Source organism: Diospyros lotus, chromosome 13, assembly GCF_014633365.1.
Source record: "Diospyros lotus cultivar Yz01 chromosome 13, ASM1463336v1, whole genome shotgun sequence".
Lineage (NCBI taxonomy): Eukaryota > Viridiplantae > Streptophyta > Magnoliopsida > Ericales > Ebenaceae > Diospyros > Diospyros lotus.
The window spans coordinates 10,771,679-10,777,706 of record NC_068350.1 but is presented as its reverse complement, the minus strand read 5'-3'; the positions used below and the strand labels follow the sequence as shown (position 1 = coordinate 10,777,706).

Sequence of the window (6,028 nt, the reverse complement as noted above, 5' to 3'; positions counted from 1 at the left end):
CAAACCTTTGCCAAGTCGACTTAAGACGCAACCAAAAACATACGAAATAAATACCAAACACACTAAAACCCCTTCATCTAGCTTCTTAACCCACCAAAGTCATTCCTTGAAACAAAAATGGGGTAAACAAACCCCAACGAAACACCAACAAGACCATCACATTTACAAGATAAAAATACAAGACTTATAACTAGTGGAGAGAAAACCATTTTACCAAAAGAGATTTCAACAAAATGGAGAAGGTAAAGCTTTGCATGAAATGGAGAGAGAAAATTAAGGAGAGCTTGAACAACCAAACAAAAGAGGGTGCAAGAAGAACTTTCCTTAAATGGTGCAACTCCAAGAAGATGAAAAACACTCCAAAATCTGCAATCTTCACTTGAAACTCCAACCAAAAGAAATGAAATAAAGAAAAAAAAGATGAAAATGAAGAGGAAGAGATGCACGAGAGGAAGAGCAAGAGAAATTTGAGAGAGAGAGAGAGAAGAAGAAGTACTTGGGAAGCAAGAAGGAATGGGGGGAGATGGGCTATCGTCCCACTCTAACCACCCCATTCTTTGGAAATTTTCAATTATGCCCTCCACTACACACACACACACCACCTAAATATCCATGCCCCTTATGGTTATTTCTCATCCCCTTTTCATTTCTATTCCCCTTTATTTAATTCAATCTCATATTATATACCCAAATCAAAAATCCACTCATATTGGGCCCAAGCACATTTAGCCCACAACTTTGGACCCTTCTACACATTTAAACCCCATTTATATGGGTTTATACATTTTCACATCACTTGCATTTATCATCTCACATAATTATCATTTTCATTCATTCTCCTTTTATCAACACATAAATTATTTCTCACAATTAATTAAGACAAAAATTCAAATATCCAAATAACTTACCAATAACGCCTAAATCTACTAGCGGGTTGCTACATTAAATCTAAGGATTCATATTTGAGAAGACATTTAAAACTAGTCAAAAGACTATTTATTGTGATCAATGGTAATAGATACCCTACTTTGTGAGTACATATTAGTTACATAGTGGGATATTTGAAATAATTGCCAAGGGTAGGTAAGGCATGAGAATGGGTTTCCCTACGCATCATTTACCCTAAATTTACAAATTTAGAACCCAAATTTGATCTTACACTTTCATTTTACAAAACCCTCAATGATTAGTTTATGATTCACCAAAATTGTCCTAATACCATATGAAAATTAAAATTCTTCAACAAGTAGAGATGCAACTAAACTGAGCTATTTGCAAAATTTTCCATATAGTAAGTGTTGCCCAGAAAATGTCCAAGTGGGAGTAAATAGGGATTTTAAAATTTTTAAGAAAACTTAACAAATTTTATAAAAAAAATATTTGTAATGAGAATTTAACCTTTCTAATGTGATTTTTTAGGATAAATAAGATAAGCAAAACCAAACAAAAGTCAAACACAGTACAATAAGTCTTACAAAGATTTGATTTACTAAATCTTACGTCATCTCTTCTCGAGGTAAAGTTTAGGGTTTCACTAAGTATCAAAGAGAAATTTCACTGGCCACTATTAGAAGTTAGAAAATTTAATATAAGCTCCCTTACACAACAAGAATAAGCTTGACATAGGTAAAATAAACTCTTATTTAAGTGAGATATAAACTACAAATAAAGCATAAAATAAGACTCTAAGTTACAACCTTTTTATAACAATAAAAAAAAAAGAAGAGCACTAGCCAAGTTACACACCACACTTGAATGCTAGAAAGCTTCTTGAATAGCTTATTCTTTCTTACAATTTTTAGAGCAATTAGTGGTTTTCAATGAAGGTGGTTGAGCTCCATTTAAAGGCCCATTTACCTCTTCCAACCATTGGAGAGAAGAGTTCAAATAAAAAAATGATCTGCTATAAAACCCTTTTCTCCCTGAAGACTTTCAGCTACATAGAAAAGAAGAAAAGCATGTATTTGCTAATGAGTCAATGAAACAGAGTAAAAATATGTCATCAAGAGCATTTAATGATAATCAACAAAGGAAAATTTTTTCTAACTCTAAATCAAAACAAACTGTCAAAGATGCTTTGGTGAAAAACATAGCTTATTAGTCTTAAAAATTAGTTTAACCAGATAGACCAAAATGGAAAAGAATGTTTGACTTGAAATAATGTGTTCAAAACTTTATAGATCATAGAGAATGAATTCTAGATTGATTACGCATTGATTTAGTGAAAAAAAAGAATAAAGAAATTATAAAACAGTTGGCTCAAGATCAATTTTCGAAGCTATGTGGCATCGGTCGACCAGGTTCTTTCATTTGGTCGACCAAAAAAGCAATCCAGAATACACTAAAGCATTCTAGAAGGAAATTGTCAACTACTTCATAAGAATTAGTCAACCAGTCCGTTATATGGCAAAGTGGTTTTTGTTATTGGAGAAGATTAGTCGACTATACCAAGCCAATTTATCAACTAGTATAGTAAGATGAAGACGTCAACTTAAATGGATAAAAATGGTCGACTCCTCTTAAGCAAATGGTTGACCACTTTTAGATAGAAAGTTTAAGGATAACTTTTTGGTTTAAATTGGTTGACTACATAAAAAAAGTAATCAACTATATCTTGGCAGAAGATAAAAAATAATAGAAAAAATATTTTGAGACACTTTTATCATTACCCTTTTTCTATATAACTTGAAAGAATTTAATTTTGTAAAAATACTTGTTTTTGTTATCATGAGTAAATGGTTATCCCCTTGAGACTAACAAGAATGATTTTGCTAAATTTAAAAACATGTCTTGTCTTTGTTAATTTATTAAGGTCGAATAGACTGTTCAATCTTGAACTAAGGGTTAATTTTCAATTTTATCTAATTCTGACTTTTGTTTTAATTTGTTCATCGAGTTCTTTTGTTTTAATTTTATACTCAATCGAGTAAGTGTGTGCATCAACTTACATGACGATTGATGTGACAGGCTGACATGTAAAATAATGGACATGTTAGCAAAATGATGCCATTTCTGGGCTTGGTTCGTTAATGCAAACGGAAAAACTATGATGATCCGAGAATTTTCTCAATTTTCAGTTACAATTTGCTAATAACTCAAATACATGGGCTGGGGTTCTACCCCAAATAATACAATAGCGGAAGCCCAAATGAAAAGGAAATACACCACTCAAGGGCTTAATCATAGATTACAACATAATAACCAGATAAGCCAAACAAGCCACACTGTCCGTGCCCCTAATCACAACTCACACCTTACGGATCTTTTTAGTCGAGATTTCCCTGTATACACAATTATCTGCAACTAACACGCCAAATAGTCTAGACACTGCGCCAGCTCCTATACCTAGAATGATAATAAAAACAAGATTAGCCACAAGGCTCAACAAGCATAATAAAAGAATTGATGTAAGGCTAGACACAGATCTCCCACACCAGAACATCCCACCAAATGTAGGTAAAACAGACCAAAACCCAAAATAGTTATACCTGACATATACCTTGCTAGACAAAAATAAACAAGAAATAAACCACAATCGAAGTATATCTCGCAACATAACAATGACAATGTTGAAAATATATCCCTCACCCAGAATACTCTCGCACAAAGTGCAATGCAGCATATGAACGTGACATGCCATACCGTGTAACAGAGAATCCAGTACTCCGCATAAATATAACAATGCACGTAACAGTCTTTGGGGACCACATAGGAAATGCACATCCTGGCACCCAAGTCCTGACATACAAACCTGCCACAGCCATGAGCTGGCTAGCATAAAGCCCATGAGCCCGAGGCTCCCACAACACGATCCACATGAGCCCAAATCTCCTATCACACTCACATACCGGAGTTCCTATCATAGCTATCTGGAGCCCAGCTCACACTCATAGCTATCGAGGGTCAACTCCATACCATAGTCCCCAATCATATACCAAATCAAACGATAATCATGCAATGCAATGGCTCTTGCAGCATTAACGTGATGGCAAAGCTCCATAAGCTAAGCATCAGATCATGCTACGCCCATTTAAGAACCCACACAGGCAAAATGCTCTAAATGCACATGCTCGCCTATCATACCCAAGTTGGCACTCAATAGGCTAATCGAGTTATGCCAATGAGTACACTTCCTCGTACATACAAAGCATGACCCCTAATGAATGTAAGCTCAATCTCATGCACTATAATGTCACGCAAAATGCCACATAATGGCAAAGCTGGTCGACAGTGATCAGGTACCGGTTGACAATGATCAGGTACCGGTCAACAATCCGTGACTAGGAACAACCAGTCAACAGTCGCCCTTAAACTAATTATGGTTCGCTCCAGTGTCACCAAACAGTCAACACGTTACCTTATCGGTTGACAGTTCACGTCACCTATTATTACCACTCTTGCCTACATAAAACCATAACCACATCATGATAGGCATAACACCAAGGGTGGGTGTCCGGCGGCACCAGCTTGCCCGACCCATCTATGGTCTATTATAATAGCTGATAACTGACGCCCATACATCCAATCATCAACTGCCACGACCCAACGATCGACGGTCAGTAACTGTATATCCCACACCCTATGACTCACACAAGTAAAACCCTAAGACTCCTGGTTACAACGACTCACCCCAAAGGGTACCCACAACCACAATTGACTCACTAAGAACCTATCCCAAACCAGGTTCAGCATCATTCCCGATGAAATAGGGGCGATACAATACCCCGTAAGCACTTACTGAATTAAACCTTGGAAGTCTCCTATTTAATTTAATTTAATAAAATTCGCATAATAATTAACTATAACGTTCACAATTAATTTCTATAACCAAATCAGGTTGAGGGAGAACATAGAATTCATAAATTGAATGAGAATCACGAAAGTAAAGAACTTGCCTTTAATTAGCAGATTTCAGTGTTTATACGCTCGTACGCCGCCAAGATAATACACACTGTAAATTAACATATAACTTTCCAAAATTAATAAAAATGAACTCAAAATTAAATTCTAACCCTAAGGAATTATTAATGCATTTCTCCCTACTTACCTGGCTATTTAAACTTGGATTAAACCAAGTTTAATCCTTGATTTTCTCCAATTTCTCACACTTCGTACGCCTTCTTCTTCCTTTTAATTTCACCCTTCCACTGCTGAAACTTGCTTCCTGAATAATCCCCAAAATAGGGCTTTAAAAAGGTTAATGGTGGGCTACCCAGCGTGCGCCGTGTGGCAACTGCTGGCTGCCCACCGCCTAGCCCCAAAATGACGTTGCTTTAGGACTGGGCTGCTGATTAAAATCAGCAATTTTCCTCCAGTCGTACCTACTCCAAGCCTAGCTCGATCCTGCGTCCCTCGCCTAGCCATACCTAAGCGCGACCGCCCGCGCCACCGGCACCTTCAACAATATATACACACACCATTATATTTAAAATGATTCCTTACCACTTCCGAAATTTACATTTAAACCCCCTTACTTTCAAAAATTACCACAAACACCACCACTTATTAATACTCTTATACCCCAAATTTTCAATAATCAATTGCCCATCACTCTAACACAAAATAAATTAATATTTCCTTTAAACCCATAATTATTCGATAATCATCACAAATACAATAATTAATAATTATTAACCGTTCCAAATTAAATTAATAATTTTTAGTTGTTCCCGATTAGATTAATAGTTATTAATTATTCCCAAATTATCGGGAAATTATAAAAACAACGCTATTTTATCGTGTTGTTGCACAAGAACGTACAATGGACATCGAGCTTAGGTTGAAGCCTCGAATGGTGACATACTCATTAAAGTATTTGGGAGACTCTGGTCAGAAGACGAGGTAGAGGATGTCGACGGTGGTGGCGAGGAGAACAAGGAAGAGAGCAAGGAGCGCAAGGGTCTAGCAGAGGCAGCAACAGCTCTAACGGGGATTCCAAATAGCATAATCTGTTATTTGTCGAGCATTTTTCGAAGGCAGATAGCAATTGTAACAACTTGTTAGTGGGTTAAGGCATTTATTACTATTT

The 6,028-nt window shown here is 36.2% G+C and overlaps 1 protein-coding gene across 1 annotated transcript in view; it reads right to left on the bottom strand.

Annotated features, from left to right (window-relative positions):
* Positions 1-3,130: 3,130 nt before the first annotated feature.
* Positions 3,131-6,028, bottom strand: part of LOC127788560 (serine/threonine-protein kinase ATG1c-like) — a 39,934-nt gene continuing 37,036 nt past the window's right edge. The window contains exon 15 of the transcript XR_008020422.1: positions 3,131-3,345. The gene's annotated coding sequence lies outside the window, so the exon portion shown is untranslated. The remainder of the gene's footprint in view (positions 3,346-6,028) is intronic.